At 45.9% G+C, this 17912-nt stretch overlaps 1 protein-coding gene across 4 annotated transcripts in view; it reads right to left on the bottom strand.

The window, feature by feature from the left end:
• Positions 1–17912, bottom strand: part of LOC138304164 (uncharacterized) — a 266322-nt gene that overhangs the window by 198861 nt on the left and 49549 nt on the right. The gene's annotated exons all lie outside the window — the stretch shown is intronic.

Genomic DNA, 17912 nt, shown 5'->3' with positions numbered 1-17912 from the left:
AAGGATGGTGAGCATAATAATAGATAATACATCAAGCTATTAATTTGCCAATGTTGGTCTTAGCAGCCCTTTTACTGGTATCATTGGCCCAACAGCTATAGATAGTTGTTCAGTAGAATGCAGGCCACTTGTTATATTAAGCCAAGTGTTCGTGAAGAGCCCAACTTCCTCAATCAAACATGTTTTGAGAGGAAGCAAACAATGTTAGGAGAACTAAATCTTCATAGAGGTGGAATTCCCAACAGTATTTGCATGAAGTAGCAGGAGTAAGCCGTGAGGAGCACGCTGTCCCTATATAAAACTCAGAAAGGTACAAGGATATAAAGGGTTTGCATCTCACAGACACTTAGGTTGCCATCAGTAAAAAAAGCTTTGCAAGAAAAAAGTTGTAGACCACCAAGCCTAGAACAGCCCAGGCCAACAGCCCAAAAGACATACGCATCAACATGGCCAAGAACATGTTTAGCTCTCAAAGACAACAGAAAAACTGGCCTATAAAAAAAAAACATGCATCCGGCCCAACTGCAAGCCTTTGTTGGCTTCAATGAGTATAGAAATGGCCACTCAGGCCTGTTTTGGTTTGTTTCATTTGCCGTGACTTAAGACTTGCAGGTAATCATTGTCACTAGTCTCAGCCAGATAATACTAACACAACATTACATTGTCATTGAGCAGATAAACAAACCAGGTATTTTTGATCAGGGACAGAGGCAGGACTTCAGATATTTGCTGATGCATAAAGATATGGTGCAGTATTTCCTGCCAGTAGCTGGTTCCTCCAAGATTTACAAGGGGAGACCTAGATGAACAAGTTCCTTACCTCTAGTAAAGTCTTATCTAGCAGAGACTATCTAGCAACAGATTTCTTACCTTAGTATATTCCCCAGGCGTCCGGAAAGGGTCAGAAAAATCTTGAGCAGTACCTCTGTATGCAGCTGGGTGCCATTCACTGGCTCTGTGTGGGCATCGTCCGCGCCAAAAGGAACATGCACGGTGCCTATATAGGTACCGCCACAGCGTGCTGACATCAGTCTCTTTTTGTGACATTTCTGTGCCAGAATCACAGGGTCACATCAGACGGCTGATGAACAAGTGTAGATACTAAGGACCTATTGGGACATTTCGAGGCAGAACAAACCTGTTCGTGGAAGAGGAGCAGTTCAATAAGGAATCTACCTGATGGAACAGGGAGAGGTGGCCCTCTGTCAGACAATCTGAAGATTGTGGCATGGGTGGCAGGGTTTCCGTTAATGGAAGGGTGTAACCCGTCAAACGATCTGGAGCATCCCAGTGTCTGAGGTTATAGACTGCTACTGGTGCAGGTGGTACTGGAGCCTGCCGCCAGCTAGTTGCTTCTGAGGGTGAAAGGGCATATTAAAGGGTTTTGGAGGCTACGACTGCTACGTGTGGGTGGCAAACTGGGCAAATCTCTTGCTTTGTGTCCCGCAAGGCTAGTGGGAGCCATATCTGCAGCAACAAAAGGACTGGGAAGCCTGCTGGTCATGGTGGCTTGGCCGACATGGCTAGTAGCCCCTACCATAGCCATAGAAGGGTGAAAGGCAGAATACGGCTAGCCTAGGGACATGGACAGTCCCAGTGTCTGGGCAGTAGTCCTGCTGTCCATAAAGTGCTCAAGCACCCACTCAAACGGGTGAGTGCAATCAAAGGGCATGTCCATAAGGAATGCCTGAACATCCCTTGAAAAGCCACTGGAACTCAGCAAGGTGAGGTGAGGTGAGGTGCCACTGACTAAGCACTCGCTCTACTCGCTCACCTTTGCCACGTTCCTGCCACCAGCAATAGCATGGGATAGGATGGTTCAGGCCTCCTCCGCTATCTAGTGGTGTGGTAAGGATAATGCCTGAGTTAACCTCAGCCATGGAGACTTGGACAACCAGGCTTCCAGGGTGGGTTGCTGGGTGAGGAAAGCTGGATCCCAGGAGCAGGGTAATGGTGGTGGGCTATCACCCTGTGCACAGCAGCGCCTGTGCAGGTCTTGGCCCAGGCTCCAAGCAGTTCATCAGTGAGGGCTTCATTAAAAGGAAGAAGAGTTTCTGTAGGGGCCGACCCAAATTAAAGCATCTCTGACAAGACATAGGTCTTGACTGCCACTGAGGTCAACGTAAGGTACAGGACCTCAGCTGCCCTCCTTACCACCATGGCAAAGGATGAGGAGATACCAGGCCAGCATCTGGAGAGGTGTCCAGACCATAGGCATCTGCCAGTTCCTCACAACAGTTATCCTATGGCCAAGGGCTCTTCCAGGGGGTTGGGATAACCTTAAGGATCCTCGTCTGTCCAAACCATAATCCCAACTAGGCCTGTCAGTAAAGGGAGGTGCTGTTTTCGACTCAGAGGGTCTTGGTCCAGTTAGCGCCGGAGTCAATGTTGGATGATGCCGGTCCACTCGGAGTCTTGTATAACCATGGGGTCGGCACCACTAGGCAGCATCGAGAACCGTGACAGTCATCAGACTCCAGGGAAGGCCACAGATTTGCAACCAGAGCCAATCCCAATCCAGAAACAGATTCAAAGGGCCCCAAATGGCACCAAGGACGTACTCGCCAGCGGACATCCAGCTGTGGTACCTGCCAAACCCATAGGGTCTGAAAGCGCTCCAGAGGGGTCGACTTTAGCAACACAAAAGGATGATGGACGGATTGCTGAAACTTTTCAAACACTTACCCACAGTCACAGATCTGGGTTAAATCAATTGTTCTTTTGCTCACCATACCACCCCAGTTTGGACGCAGGCACATGCAACTCTGCTTTGACCCTGCTCCCCATGGAACAGTCAAGTCCGAACTGCCAGGCCAGGTCCTCCATGGTCTGGAAACAAGCATTCTGGGACCAGTTTAGGGGTATCACCCCTCAGCAACCAGGCTAGCTTGAATCCAGAGGCACAGTGAGTAAGGGACCCACGTCTGGGCACCCAGAGGGGTTGACCCACCCAAATATGAAGTGCATGGCCTCATTATTCGCTGAGCTGGGCTGGACCCTGAAGATACTGGTTGGTGTGGAGAGGGCGCAGACTCAGGCTCCGGAGCTGATGTGTGAGAGCAGAGCCAAACCAGTGGTCTGGTTCCGTGCCTCGTCTGATGACTTGGACCACACGGTGAAGTCAAAGAATGCTTAAACGTTTTGGATTTCTTTTCCTTCTGAGACTTACCTGGCAAGGATTTTGAAAGCAAAGGTGACTGCAAAGGACTCCAAGTGCAGGCCCGATCTGGTAACCGCAGCAGTGCAGAGTCATCTGGTATAGAGATCAGGAGCTTTAAGGAACACTCCCGAAATGCCTAGGGGGTTCATCACTCAACAGTCTGAGGAGACCTTAGAGACATGGCCCGGGCTCAAAGCACCACAAGCGAACCAGGTGGGGGTTTGTCACAGACCTCGACCCATGACAGGATCCATAGGGTTTAAACTCCACGGATATTCTGAGGGACATTCCTAATGCATACTGCAAGCTTAGCTTAAAAAGAATTTCAACAAAAAGTCAAAAAATGTATTACAAATAAAGGACTAAAGTAGCTCTTCTGGACCTGCTCAGATGGTGCAGAACGAAACGAATTGATGTCAGTACACTGGGGTGGAGCCCATATGTGCACTGTGCACATCAATTTCAGCATGGATGACACAGAGCCAATCGATTCTACTTACCGGCTTCCAGAGGTACTAATCAAGTTTTTTCCAGGTCTGGTTAACCCCTGGGTAATATTCTAAGGACAGAATCTGCGTCTACAAGTCTCTATGAGATGGTGCATAGATTAGCCTCACAGGAACTATGCGCTTAAACAGAGTGAATTTTTTGCCATTGGCAATAAGAATAGGAGAAATGGAACACTATCACCCTCAATTGACTGGAGGTCTTTCCTATGAGAAAGCACATGTAGTCATCCTGAAGCAGATGGAGAGGCCTTCCGCTTTGGCATCATCAATCCCCAAATGTGGAAGGCTAACAGGAACCTATCATGCTTTAAGTTCCATTTACAGAGATGTTCCGCTCGGAACGGCAATACATACACGGAATAAATGTGGAGCTTAGTTTTGGGCCCCACTCTTACTCCTACACCTACACCTGTAGTCTCATAAGCTCCTCAAACCACCAAGATATCACAGTCTCATCTGTTAAGTAAAGCACTGACTAGCTGATTGCTTCTACCCTCAATTGAAGCGGAGAAAGCTTTCAGAAGGCTAGAGTCTAGAGCTGCCCCTATTACCTGATGCATTTAGTGTGGTACCACAGAGGATTCTGGGAAGTTCACCAGCACCAACAAATTACATAGGGTCCTGAGAGCAGGTCCAACCTGCCTAATCCTTTGATTCTGCTTTTATGTGACAATCACCCACCAAGACCCCCAGTGGGCCTACCACTGGGACAGTGTTAACTCTGAATAACAATATACTGCACTAGTAGGTTTGGTTCCATACTGTAAATCAGAGGTATTTCTAGTGTTCCAGTAGAAAAGGTGCATGGAAGGAGGCATCCTGAAGAGGCACTGATCACATAAGGTATTTCATACATCTGTCAAAACTTGAACCAGAGCCAGAATCAACATCTCTTGTATAGGCAGAACCAAGTTTGGATCAGTGGGCCTAAGATGGGATGCAGCCTTCCTCTCTTTTGTTGAACAAGGACTAAAGAGACATTATTATTCCTAGCTCACTGACTGATCCTAAGAAAATAATCTATCTATCTCTGTAGATGTTCTATTGATTCAGACTAGGCAGAAAAGGCCTGGAGAGAGGCAGCTGTGGGAGCCGCGGAACATAGCTGATCTATGCTACTGAAAGGACCTATGCTTCAATGCTTGTCAGTTCAAGTGATGATACTGAGAGAAAGTCTCACTCACACTGGAGTAAGGTGGCTCCTGAAATTGTGCCAAGGAAGGTAGCTGATCCTCAGGCCACGCCAATGGGAATGCTTGGCCTTAGGTGAGGCCGAGGGACTAGACCTGTTCTCTCTGCACTGTCATGCTTTTGACTGCTAGTCGTCCAAGGAAGAGGAGGTTTGAGCCAGGAGCTTAGTGCAAAAACACTCATGGGTCGTGGAAGACCTTTGTTGAGAGAGAAAGGCTGTGGTCTCGGGGTAAAACAGGAATGGCACTTAGTAGTTAGGTCATGACCATATTGGACTAATGTTGTGAGGGTATCTTAGCCGCTTTTAGGGATGCATTATTTTAGCCATAGGCCTGCAGCCAGTGCCCTTAAGCCTAGCTGCAACACATTTTATTAATTTAATTTTTTGAGCAGAAGCTCTCTTCTGCAGTGATGTTTTATTTTCCATTATCTTGTATACTTCTAGCACAAATTGTTTTCATTCTTTGTACTCTGACATTCTCGTTCTGTGCTCTGCTCAAGGTAGTCTCCAAGGTGCTACTGGCACAAAGTGGAACACTGCAATATTTTCCACTTCACGTAAACATGCATGTTTTAAGTTAGGGCAGTTTTCCTAGAGCATTAGCTGTTTTATTATAAAACATCTCTGTGCCCCCTACACGTTAGAGGGAAAGTTCCAGCCAGAAGATTGCCACCACATGCTGTCGCTCCATTGCAGATGTATGCAGAGACTTGAAGTCGTTTCTCTGCCTCCAGGAGACTGGAAGCTCAGTAGACTAACAGCCCTCTTCGCTACTCCCAAATCCAGGTATGGGAGATGGCATTTTCCTAGGGATTTTGAAGGGAGGATTAGGGCTAACACTTCTGTGCTATAACATAGTACTTTAGTCATGTAGGTAGGAATTCAAACATGTAGCATTCTGACAGTGTGGTGGGCCTTTTTGTATGTTTCACTTTTCTTGTCACCGCATTATTATTATTATGTTGTGTCATCCTCATCATTGCAGTGCATACTATCTTATCTAGAACGCAATTGACTCAATAAAGTATATTGAACCAATCTTTGCTTCTGTTTGTCTTTCCAAGTGTGAGATGAAGGTAGCTGAGAGAAAAGGATGAGATCTGCTGCACCACAATTTCCCGAAGAAGTCAGAATGTCATGCCACAAATCACTGCCACTTCCAGGTGTTCTTGAGGTACTGCTAGCTGGCCGAAAGGGTTAGGCCGATAGCTATCACAAGGTATGCAACTGGACTAAGTTCCCTACAGCCTGGTGGTGCTGCCGTCCAAATCCAGCAGTCTCATTAGTACAATGACAGCCAGAGGTCACTAACAGATGCAGACCTAATCTTACCATGAAGGTAATAGCATGAGATTGAATCAGTTAAAGATCACATATTTTGTTGAGTACATCGCCAGACACTTGGCTTTCGTGTACAAGCAGCAGTCAATCGGTCATTTGAGGAAACAGTCACCACCTCAGCATACTGTGTTGAGGATTCCTGGAAAAAAAGAATGGACTGTCTTTGAGAGTCTGGTATTTGCACTCGTATGTGTGAACATTGCAAGCTCAGAAGGAGATTTCTTCAAAGCTCTTCAACATGTTTAAGGACATGTGGGTCAATAGTCAGGTGTGGCTTTGCTGCAGAAAATAGTGCACTCTTTCCCCAGCAAGAGTGCTATGACCTCAATTAACATCATTTCCAAAGCCTTGGCCATGATGGCTTGGTTGTCTCAGGCACGAGGCAGGTGCTTATGGCCGCTGTTCCTGTTCTCAGGGTCTGAGTCTGACTCCACTAAGGCAGTCCACTGCAATGAGGTGGCCTCTAAACTGGATCGAAGGAAGATCATCTATCTCTGCAAGACCAGCTTGAAAGAAATCAGTATCATAAGCAGCAATACTTTGTGAGACAGGGTCATCAGTGCCTCCAGCCGAGTCTGAGAAAAGTGCACCAGGTTTGGTGGAAGTTGTATCGGGTTTAGAGAAACAGTTATAGAATGGTAAGAAGGAGCACCAAGTGAGGAGGGTGAGAGATCAAGGAGGTGTTTCTAATCATTAGGTTTCCACTAAGATGTCAAAAAGAGGTGGATAGATCGGAGGCAAAGCCTGTATTCTGGTCACAGGGGAGCAGGGAATTATGTGGTAATGCTTGGTTCAGCTGCTCCTGGCCCAAGGGGTCAGGTGAGTCTAGCTAGTCCATCAAGCAGTGTAGAACCACTGAGGGAAAACAATGGGGGCCCAAAGGTAACATTGTCTACGAGAGACCAATTCCAGAAGACAGTGCTGAGAGCAACGCAAAATCAAAGGGTGCCCTTTCAGTGAAATGGCTTTTTGAGTTCTATATGCCCAGACAATGGGCTATCTAGAATGGAAGACTGTTTATTCTTGAGGGCACTCTAATCCCAGGTACCTTGAATACTTCCCTTCTACTACAACATATGGATTTGGCATCGGGTGGAGAGAAGGGAGCTCTGTACTTTCAATAACTTTATGGGCTCCTTACAGCACTTGCATTTGACCTGCAAGGGTGACCTACACATCAAAGGGTTACAGTCCCTAGGACGATACCTTTCTACTTCTCCTGGACAAAGTGTATGTTATGCCAAGTCTTTTGGTCAAAATGCTATACTCATTTCCTGGTTTTTCTTCCTAATGAAGAAATTCACCATCCTGATGGTCCCGTTACACCTCATACCACTGGTAGCAAAGATCTCAGGCATTTACTGAATGAATTCCCCAAATGTCATGCAGATCGGCTGCTACAAAAGACTAGTGATACAATGTGTTTGGCTTGCAGCTGGAGAATTGCTATCTGAGCAGCAGGAAGAAAACAGAGAGAAAAATAGCACTTCACAATGAAAGAGAAACTACTGAGAAACTACTGTGTATTCTAACTTCTGCAGTAACTGAGGCCTGCTCACTGTGTTCCAGTAAACGTCCTCTGCTTACAAAGAGCAACCATTTATAATGTAATAGTGGATGTACTGAGAGAAGGCCAAAATAGTGACATCTATGATCCTGAACAGCCCCGGAAAGGAAAATCCCACGTCTGTATGAAGGCTGCAAACCTGTGAAGAGCTCAACTAACTGGTGTAGAAGTGGGGATAATGATGCCCATGCAGCTGGTAGGGGAGCATGACTATAAGACGGCCTTCCAAGTGCTGTTTTTCCAGCAGGAGCAAAGGATGCAGGTATACAGCTGGGTGACTGCTAATAGAGCTGCTAAGAAGCTGGGAACAAGGGAAGTGTCAATCCTGTAACATAAGCGTGGTCTTACAGGTCTCTCATGTAGGAGCAGTACCTGCCAAATGAAATGACAAAAGGCACAGCATGCTGACCTAAACAAGGAGAAGAATCCTGCTGAGCAATGACCGCTGGAGTGGCACACAGATTGTGGATGCATTGTTCCCTCTGAAAAATGAGATACACACCCTTGTATTAATGCTGTTCAGAGTTTTGGTTTAATAAACACAAGCAAGTCAGGGTCAGCTAAGATAGAAACGGCTGCTTTCTTCAAGCTCCATGAGCCCGCTCCTACACAACAGTTGCATTTATTCTGAGCTGCAGTTGACCCACACTTTGGGTGGTAGTCCACTTAAAAAGGGCAAGAATGGCCCCAGATCAGATGGTCTTTTCTCCTACCTCATCACTGCCCCCTCCACCTCATATAGAATCCAAGATGGCAGAACTACTGAAGCTCAGGGTGGAGGGCCAGGCTGATATAAAGGCATCTTGAGAAGACTGGAAAGCAGATGTACGAAGACTAGAGTTGTGCGCAACATGGCCAGAACATTACATGGTGGAGGTCCTCCACAGTGGACAGTGAACGAGTAAGGCAGGAGACTAGCCGAAGCAGAAGAGCGGAATGACCCTGTCCCAGGTCTGCGACCTGTAGTAGCTTAAAGGACTTGTATGTGGGGCTGTGGTAATGACTGTTGAGTTCTGACATCCTAGTGACAGCAGTCATAGCAACAGTCATGCAAAATCAGTCTGCTAACAGGTGGAAGAAATGGTGCTCCCTGGAGAGGTGTCTGTATTACAATGTCCTAGGTAGTAAACAGAAAGAGGCAGACATTTTTAAAGCTAGCTACGCTCTCAGGTCCCCAGAGAGGCCATGAGGAACGCAAACTCTGGTTAGTTTTTGCTCATCAACAGAATTACAAAAGGTGAGCAGGTCCCAATGGGCTCCATACATTTGCTGCATAACACACTTCATTCATAAGGGAGATGACGAACATTAAAGCAAGCAGGTCCAAGATGGAGGTATTACCTGGGATAGTGATGGCAGTGAAGCAAAATGTGTACACAATGGAGAAGCAAGTGAGAACTCCACAGTGCTCCTGCTCCACATTGGAATCCTACATAATTAGAATTACTTTAAGGACCTTGACTGGTAAGAAATCGCAACTGGAAGTGCTTCAATGTACACGCAGGGGTGCACAACTGCATGTAATGTGCTTGTCACTAGATAAGAATGCAGTCGCTCTCAATTATGTTGTTTTTCCCTGCTAGATGGGAAGGAACAGGAGCTGCGATGCAGACAAAGCCCAGACACAAGTTTCTGTTTAGTGAAGAATAAAGTTGGGGCAAATTCTTGCTTGTACTGGAGGCTCCTGGAGATAGGGACAGGATCGTCAAACATCAGAGCAAAGAGCAACTGGGTGTCTCCCACCCAGTGGGGGGCTTTGCCCTCTTTGGACATCTGGAGTCGCCCTAAGAGTGACCATACTCTGGGGTACAAACCTCCCTATCTTGTGATCACAGAACCCTTCCTTCTTACGATCAGACTGGGACTGGTTACTAATAATCCCCCTGGCAATTAATTTGGGGGCTTTTAGAGAACTCCTTACTTTTGAAGTTTTTCTCCCTCATCTTTCTTTTGTTGGGAACCCTGACCACCTTTGTGGGTGTCCTCCCCAGGTACCTTTTTAGACACTGGTGCTAGCCCAGAAGTCCACCTCCTCAGCAAGCTTCCTGGGATCAGTCAGCTTACTGTCAACTAGGTGCTGTCAACTCTGTAAAACAAATACTGAGCATGTGATCTCTCAGCATTAAATTGTACAACTCAACATAATCACTGACTTTCCTGCTCCGCACCCAGCCATTCAGTGCCTTTTAGAAAAATAGATAATATTTATCTAAATGAAATAAACGCGTGGAGGCCACAGAGAAGGAGATGGTTTAAAAATAAGGCACTGCGTCGGATTTTCCGGCGCAGCACAGACTATGCATTGTTTCTTTCCACGCTGCTAGGTGATGCATCGATTTCCAGGAGTTCAACTTTGCTTCTTCAAGGCAATGCAGGGATATTTTGACGCCCAGGGAGGATGCGTTTAAAATCCTTGAAGCACTGGTAAGAAGGAGCAGGTGTAGTATCGATCTGGAAGGCGACACAAGATTTTTCAGCCGCGAGGCAGGTGCTGCGTTGATTTTTGCAGGCGTTGCGTCGATTTTCTGATGCACTGGGATATCCTTTAGTGACGTCTTTGTGGCTCTGAGACTTCAGAACAGGAGGCAAGCTCAAAACAAGCCCTGGGAGAGCACTTGTGGGGAAGGTAGAAACCTTCCAGAAGAGTCAGGGGCCAGCAGGCAACAGGGCAACAAGCAGGGCAGCTGGCCTTCCATCAAAGCAGACCAGATAAGTCCTCTGGGCAGCCAGGCAGTCCCTCTAACAGAGTCTAGATTTAGATCCAGAAGTGTCCGATTTGGTGGGGTCAGAGAACCAGTATGTATATCCAGAAGTACCTTTGCAGTCAGGGAAACTTCAAAGAGTGGTTTTGAAGAGCACAAGTTCCACTTTCAGTCCAGTCCTGTCTGCCAGGGAAAATGCCTACTTTTAAAAAGTGGCATTTCGGAAAGAGTAAAATTCAACTTCACCAGAAAGTAGGACTTCCTAAAACTATTCCAACCATACCAAATATGACAAGTCTACTCCACTCAGATAAGAATTTACCACTTAAAAGTATATAAGGGAATTCACAATGATGGCCTATGAGAGGAGCAGGCTTCACAGTAGTGAAAAACGACTGGGAGTTTTTCCACTACCAGGACATGTAAAACTTATAAGTACATGTCCTGCCTTTCACCTACATAGCATCCTGCCATATGGGTTACCTAGGGCCTACCTTAGGGGTGACATATGTAAGAAATGGGGAATTTAAGGCTTAGCAAGTAGTTCCAAATGCCAAGTCAAGGTGGCAGTAAAGCTGCACACACAGGCCAGAGAAATGGTTAAGGTGCTACTTATGTGGGTGACACAATCCATGCTGCACGCCCACTAGTAGCATTTAAGTTACAGGCCATGGGCACATATAGTGCACTTCACTAGGGACTTATAGGTAAATTAAATATGTCAGTGGGGTATGAGTCAATGTTCCCATGTTTAGGGGAGAGAGCACAAGCAATGGTCAGCAGAGAAAAACCAGCAAAAATTAGATCAGAAAAATGGAGGGAGGCAGGCAAAAAGGTGGGGAAAGACCATCCTAAAGATGTCAGGGCTAACAATGAAGAATACACTTATGATGAAACTGATGTCTGAAACCAGCATTATTCCTTTTCACACTTTTTGAGCATCCATAAGACTGTTGACAATTGATCTGAACACTGTAATTGATGCAAATTAGTTATTGAGCTCTGAGACCGTTTGGCATACAGCTCAACCAAAATCATTCCCACGTGACAACTGTATAATATTGATGATGTTTAAGGCAAGCAGGATTATGATTGCAGTTGCAAGCGAGATCAGGTGGAGGGGGTCAGGTGGAGCACGGAATAGAAGAGTTTGTCGCATCTACCCATTCTGTCCCCACCTCAAGGGGTCTTCGGGTGAGTGGCATGCTCCAGAGACCTGTTAGGGGAGGGATTAGGCAGTCTGGGTTAAAGGCAAGGCTAAGGTGACAGGTTAGCTGGCACAGGAGGTCACAGTGACCTTCACGGGCGCTGTGATCCTGGGAAAGCTTTGGTTGTTATCTTAGTTGCTTCAATAAGACGTTCTGCCATAAGTATTTCGTCTGAAGCATTAAGGGAGGTCCTACAGCTATAATGTGAAGCGAGGCAGCATGATTTATTAAAGTCAAGAGTCTTCTGCCAGAGTTGAGTTAGTCTGGTTCATCCTAAGAGGGAGATGGGGATGGAGGGGGGGGGGGTAAAAAGGGTGGAGGGGGATATTGTGGGGGAAGGGGGTTGTGGTTCTGGCCAGGCGCTCTTATGCAGAGGTGGGCAGTGTTTGGCTGGGGTGAGCAGGGATGGAAGCACCTGGCTTACCTGCAGTGCGGGCTCCTGCTGAACTGAAAGCGGGTGACCACAGGAGAGGCAAGCAAGCCCATGCCGCTACTCCATATAACACGTGGGGTCGGCACTATCAGAGTGTTAAGACCACAGACAGGCCCACCAAGGGAGGAGGAGAAGGGCTTGTGTTGCAGTGGCCAGCCAGCAGGTGGCACATGAGAGCACCCTGGTCAGTGCTGTTGCTTTGAATGCTGATTGGCAGTTGGGCTGGGCTGTTCCCATTGGAACAAGATTAAGACTAATTTGCATTTAGCGGTGTCCAAACTTAGGTGAGATGGTGCGCAAAATAATAATGGACTGGGATGCAGCCAGAGTAATTACCAGTGGCTAAAATTAATTCCAGCAGTCGATCCATCACTTTCTTGTATACTTTAAAGGGTCACTTTAACTGGGACGGGTATTACCAGACATGGGTCCCATGCATATTACGTCGCTGGGAGCAAACTGTACCCATCTGATGAGCCCATAACCAGGGTGAAACTGGTTTTGGGCTGCTGGTGTTCCGGTTCAGAGACAGCCTGGCTTGGCAGTTTGCGACAAACTGGTCTGATTACAGCAGGGTCAAGACTGATTTGCATGTAGCTGGATCCAAACTGAGATGACATGGGGTGCAAACTAATAAAGGATTTGAATGCAGCCCTGAGTAATTGCCAGTGGCTGAGATTAATTCTAAGAGCCATCTTTCACTTTTTCTTATACTTTAGTGTTGCTCTGGGTGCTGCATCATCAGTTGGCCAGCAGGTGGCACCAGACATCACACTTGCAAGCCCCAGTGCTTTAAACAGTGGCTCACTGAGATTAATTTAATAAACTGGGCAGATGGGTGGCACTTCCTGTTTAAAGAAGGTGCACCACAGAGCTGTCACAGGACACAGAACTGCCATTAGGGCACAGGAAGGGGGAAAGCAGGTATTTTAGGCATAGGAGTGCAAGAGGAGAGGCATGGCAACAAAGATTAACTATCAATATTTGATGCATGGAATGCTGCGGAACGTTGGAAAAAGGGATCAAGAACTTTGGAGAATTCACGCCTTGAAAGGGATAATACACAACAGATAGTGATGATGGTACCCTCCATAGAGTGGCCAGTTACCCACAGCAGGAGGAGAGGGATGGATAAGGAGAGGCTGAGAAAGGGAGAATGGGTCTGGATTCCAGCTGAAGAGATTCTGGCAAGTGAAAAAAGTCAGATTTGGGTGCCTGTCTTTTCAAGCCGGACCTTATGTCCCCTCCCTCTCCCCCCTTCCCCCCCCAACCGGTGGGAGAGAACTTGGCGACAGTGTGGTTCAAGCCTGGAGTAAGATTCAAGGGGCAGGGAGCAGCACCCAGTCAGACCTAACGTGGCCTGGGAATACCAGCCTGAAGAGACAGAGTTGCCCAAAGCGGCCCTGCGGACATTGAGAGTGCCACGATCATGCAAGAAGGATGGAGATCTAGTTTGGGATATGAATGATGGCTGCGTTAATGACTGTAGTGGATCCTGTTAGTTTTATTGGGGCTCAGGAGGTTAGATTAGCCTTTCGGCTTACAGGCCTGTGCCTCCGTCACTTAGTGACTTTTAACCTACTTAGTTTGCTCTGTTGTAGCACATTTATTTTATTATTTCTTTTAAAATGGCTGCTATGTGTATAATTAGAGAATTTTTTTGATTTTGCGTTATCATTGTCACTCTGTGAAGGTGTCACTATCAGCATCATTATCAAGTGATGCATGTAGGTAGACACATCATGTCCGCTTCTCACTTATGGGTGACAGGAACATAATGTACACTTGTCAGAGATTGTTTACATAATTGCCGCCACAAGTATGCCTCCTTATCTATTGTTTTGAAACATACCTGTGTCAGGGTCCTACATGGTCTGTATAAATACAGGGATTGCAGCAGTTTGGTAGGTTTGCCTGCGTTGGACCGCGCAAAAAAGTGACGTTTGTCCTGTGGCCTGCATGTTCCTAAGGAACCCGGTCCTCAGTGTAGGAGGGTTCTCACCTATTTAGGTTTATAGCTGTGTAGCCTTTTTTCAATGCAAGTCAATTCTTTTCCTTATATTATTGAGGTTAGGATTAGCTACATTAAATTTAGGAGGTATGTGTTTTTTTATCCTGATGAAGCGCCATGTGATCCATTTGGACCCTAGAGGCGAAAAACATGTTGATCTTATATTGTAGCTAGCAGGGAAGTTTCCCCAATAACCCTTTCTTTTGGACAAGTAGAGTGGTGGAGCATTATTCCTTACCCACTCCTATGTGTTTTTTTTAATCTAGACCAAGATCCTCAGAACCCAAATGAAATAATTTTTGTTGAGGGCCTTAAGCCAATTTTAAGCCTTTTTTCCTTTTTTCCTCTACTTTCTCTAAAACAGTAGGTTTACCTTACTCGTACTGCATTTGTCACGGCTCACATTTTTTTTCCAAGATCTCCGGCAAAGAGCCCTCTAATGGGGTCCGACAGACATTGCAGCGCCGGTCTGACGAGGAGCTAACCCTATGATGAAGCATGACATCCAGAGGATGTGTGAGGGCTCTTGCTTCTAACTTTAGAAGTGTCTTGAGGACCTGTGTTCTTACTTTACTTTTCTATTAGGAACAGTGTACCCCATTGTTTTTCATGTTAGTTAGGGAGACTGTACACTGGACCTCACAAAACCTCCCCGTCACTCTCTTTGCTTTGATTAAACTGTATAAATACACCTCATACAGACAGGGTTATCACAGGGCTTCCTACCAGATGCCATTGACGCCATCCATGCTGCACGTCACCTTGCTGCAGAAATCAGCTTTGTGTCACCATGGAGTCTAACCTAGAGACCTCATTCCAAGGTAATGAGGGTTGGAGGAGCGCATTTCATGGACATGGTACTGGCAGATTAGGTTTATCACAACTACCTCTCATTAGGTTAGAGATTAGGTTCTCCACGCTAGGGTTTTTACATCTCATGTTATTGTAAGATGGTGGGGGTCTTTGTATTCACGACTCATCTTCACAATCATGCTTCTTTTATTATTCCCTATCCTAATCATTGCCACTCATGCATTTTACCGTAGATTGCAGTTTTTTCAATAAACCTATTGAAAACTCTCCTGCATGTCCTTCATTGCCAGTGTGTGTGACTGAGACTTATTACTAACGTGAGGAAAAAGGTATCTTCCGTTCCACCACGACTGCCCTGTGATGTTGCAATCTAGAGTCTATACGTAAGGCTGCCAGAAATCACATTTTACTGTCTGGGTTTTTGGTGATGTACTGCTTGTGTTCCAGGAGGGTTGGGCTGACCTGTTGTAGGAGTGACTCAGTCGCCTATAAACAAAAAGTGCTGTCATCCCTCAACCAGCAGTCTAGCCTAGGAGCGAGAGTCCAACTATGACACAGCGCCACAAACAAAGGTGTTTTGGCACTAATTTATGGACATCCTGAGTATCTCTGTCGTACACACAACAGGTACCCAAAGTCCATTATACAGAGATGTCCATGGTCTTGGGGACAATACTCCTCAGCTGAACAGGGAGAACCTACCTAGGCTGTAGGTTGTTCAAGCTTGAACTCAGAAAAGTAATTCTTTCCCATTAGGTGTTCCATCCATTGTTCAACATGGATGATGCCAATGACATTTCAGAAAACGTCAGCCACGCGTTAACACATCATCTACTAGTCCATGGCTTAACAGGCAAGGGAGGGGATGTCACATCTATTGTGGAAGTTTCCCAAGCAGAAACATTCTGTTCCTCGGTTACCTCTTATGAGGAAGACACTACAACATACATATTTCACACATACCAAATTGCAACCGCACTGCAGCGGTACCGAGCATATCAGTATCTAGAGATTCCCCTTTCCTAACAAGAACAACAAAATTGGGTCAATGGTGTATCATTTTATTAAATTGCAATTCCCCAATTGAGATGCCCTGTGAATCGCAATTAGGGAATCGCTATGCAAATGTATGAAACTCATGGAGTTTCATTTTGCGTTTCCTAACTGGACCATGTCTGTGACTGCTTTTAAATAAAGCAATTTTTTTTTCTCTTCCTTTTTTAAGAGTAGGCAGGGGTCTGTGGGACCACTACCTGCTCTTAAAAAAATGTTTTTGTATACATTCCCAAAGGGGAATGACAGGACAGTTTGGAATTCAAGCCTATAAAACTTGACATTCAAAGTACCACCCCTAAGAACGGTACTAAACAAACACAAAGGGTTCTAAAAAAAAACACTGGGATAAACAAAAACAAAATAAAGATAGATGGAATCAGAGAGCAAAGTCTCCGCAGCCGGAGAACTCCTGAAGGAGATATAATCTTAGAAATAGAGAAACTTTAAAAGCTTATGACAGGTATACTGATTCATGTCCCTCTCGTTCCTTTCAGGATACACAGGATAGACATAGTGAGAGAGTGGGTCAGTCAGAACAATGTCCTGACTATGTGAAAGAGAAGAAAGACTTACAGAGGTCTTCAGACAAGAAAGAAGACAGATCCCCACAACAAAAGCCAACATTCAAAAAGAGAAAGCTGCAGGGGTGTGGAATTCCTATAGTCTGACTACCAGGACATATTGTTTGGAGTCAAGGACAACAAGTTTTCATGTTCATTTTGTCCTTGGGACAAGTAGGCCCAATCCCCAGCAGCATAAATCCTTCGTTTGCCGGATTACAGAACCACGTTATTGAGCATGAGAGAAAGAGCATGAGAGAAAGAAAACAGTCACAAAACCAATCCATAACAGAAAGGCAAGCAATGTCAGAAATATCCACAGATAATACCATGGATAAACAAGGTAGTTATTTTTAAGCCATATATACAGCTTACGTTTCTTTGAAACAGTTTCAGTTGCAGATGTAGATGAAGTTGTAGAGAAATCATCTTGGTCGATGACGTAACCAGAACCCGTCTCTGCAAATACAGGAGCCGGCGCATTACTGGTGGATGCATTTACTTTGCGTGGAGGTTCATAGTAGACTGCGTCGTCCGTTTGCGTTGCATTCGAGTAAAAGACTTCCATATCTTGGACAGTTTTTGTTGGTGAAGTGGTAACCGGTATCAGCAGAAGCTTGTTTTCTGCCCTCCCCATGCTCGGGGAGGCATTTGTAGCATCGTTGTACATGCTGGTATATTCAGAAGTTTTGATGTTTCATCTTTGAAGAGGTATATCCTGTTGGGTAGTGAGAGGGAACCAGGGACTAATTAAAGGACCTCTGGGTCTACTGTGCAGGCTCGACAACATGATGCAATTTGATGTTGTCAATGGAGACATATCTGATCCTTTGGAACCTGGCAGTGGTGGTAGGATGACAGTTCTGGTGTCTTGAATTCCCAGGACTGGAAACGGTGCTCTGTAGGTTGGGCCAAATTCCTTCTTCACAGCAATCTTCTCGCAAACCAAATCCCCAACTTCAGGAATACAGCCTGTAGAAGTTGTTGACAAATCCCTTATTCCTAAGGTGGCAGCACTGGCGGATGAATTATCATCACAAAATATCTGAAGCTCCAGTGAGACATTCATTTATGTCAAAAGGTATATCTGCTATCACCATACCAAGGCCAATATAGATCTGGGACATACAGTTGTATCCCAAAGAGGACCTCCTAAGGATTGCCTCCTTCCAAGGACCGTCTTGGCAGATTACTCTGTGCTCTCTGGACCCCACATTGGTGATGAACCAACTGCGGCCTGAACCTAATACTGTAGCTGTGAAGCACTGCTTTAGGTCATGATTCCTCCACTCCACAACAGAATTTCCCTCTGGATGATTACGGGGAAGAGTGATGGAGTTCAACACCCGTCGTCCTCATG

This window comes from Pleurodeles waltl, chromosome 1_2 (genome assembly GCF_031143425.1).
Source record: "Pleurodeles waltl isolate 20211129_DDA chromosome 1_2, aPleWal1.hap1.20221129, whole genome shotgun sequence".
Lineage (NCBI taxonomy): Eukaryota > Metazoa > Chordata > Amphibia > Caudata > Salamandridae > Pleurodeles > Pleurodeles waltl.
This window is presented reverse-complemented; position numbering and strand designations above follow the sequence as displayed.